At 47.3% G+C, this 749-nt stretch overlaps 1 protein-coding gene across 2 annotated transcripts in view; it reads right to left on the minus strand.

The window, feature by feature from the left end:
- The window catches only part of NUP210L (nucleoporin 210 like), a 125,762-nt gene that overhangs the window by 50,141 nt on the left and 74,872 nt on the right, over positions 1-749 (minus strand). The window lies entirely within an intron of this gene.

Here is a 749-nt window from a genome sequence, read left to right on the forward strand (position 1 = left end):
CTGTCCCCCAGGCTGGAGGACAATGGCACACTCACGGCCACTGAAGCCTTGACGTGCTGGACTCAGATGATCCTTCTGCCTCAGCCTTCCAAGTAGCTGGAACTACAGGCTCATGCCACCACACCCGGCTAATTTTTTGATTTATTGTAGAGATTAAGTCTCACTAATTGCCCAGGCTGGTCTTGAACCTGTGGGCTCAGGCAATCCACTCACCTCAGCCTCCCAAAGTGCTGGGATTATGGGCTTGAGCTACTGCATCCAGCCTATTATCTTATTCTAAGGAAAACTTTTAATCATGTACAAATAAATTATGCACAAAGATATGGATTTTTTTTTTTTAGTTGGAGTCTCACTCTGTTGCCCAGGCTGGAGTACAATGGCATGCTCACGGCCATCCTAGTGTCGACCTCCTGAGCTCAGGTGATCCTTCTGCCTCAGCCTTCCAAGTAGCCAGAACTACAGGCACACACTACCACACCCAGTTAATTTTTTGATTTATTGTAGAGATGAGGTCTCGCCAAATTGCCCAGGCTGTTCTCGAACCCATGGATTCAGGCAATCGTCTCACCTTGGCCTCCCAAAGTGCTGGTATTACAGGCTAGAGCCACCACACCTGGCCAAAGATAAATATTTTTATTTTTCTTATGAGTAAAATTTTAATTTTTTTATTTTTTGAGTTGGAGTCTCATTCTGTCGCCCAGACTGGAGTGCAGTGGCCGCTCCCGGCCATTGCAGCCTCGACCTGCTGG

This window comes from Carlito syrichta, unplaced genomic scaffold (assembly GCF_000164805.1).
Source record: "Carlito syrichta isolate Samal-C Ts95f unplaced genomic scaffold, Tarsius_syrichta-2.0.1 Scaffold304639, whole genome shotgun sequence".
NCBI lineage: Eukaryota > Metazoa > Chordata > Mammalia > Primates > Tarsiidae > Carlito > Carlito syrichta.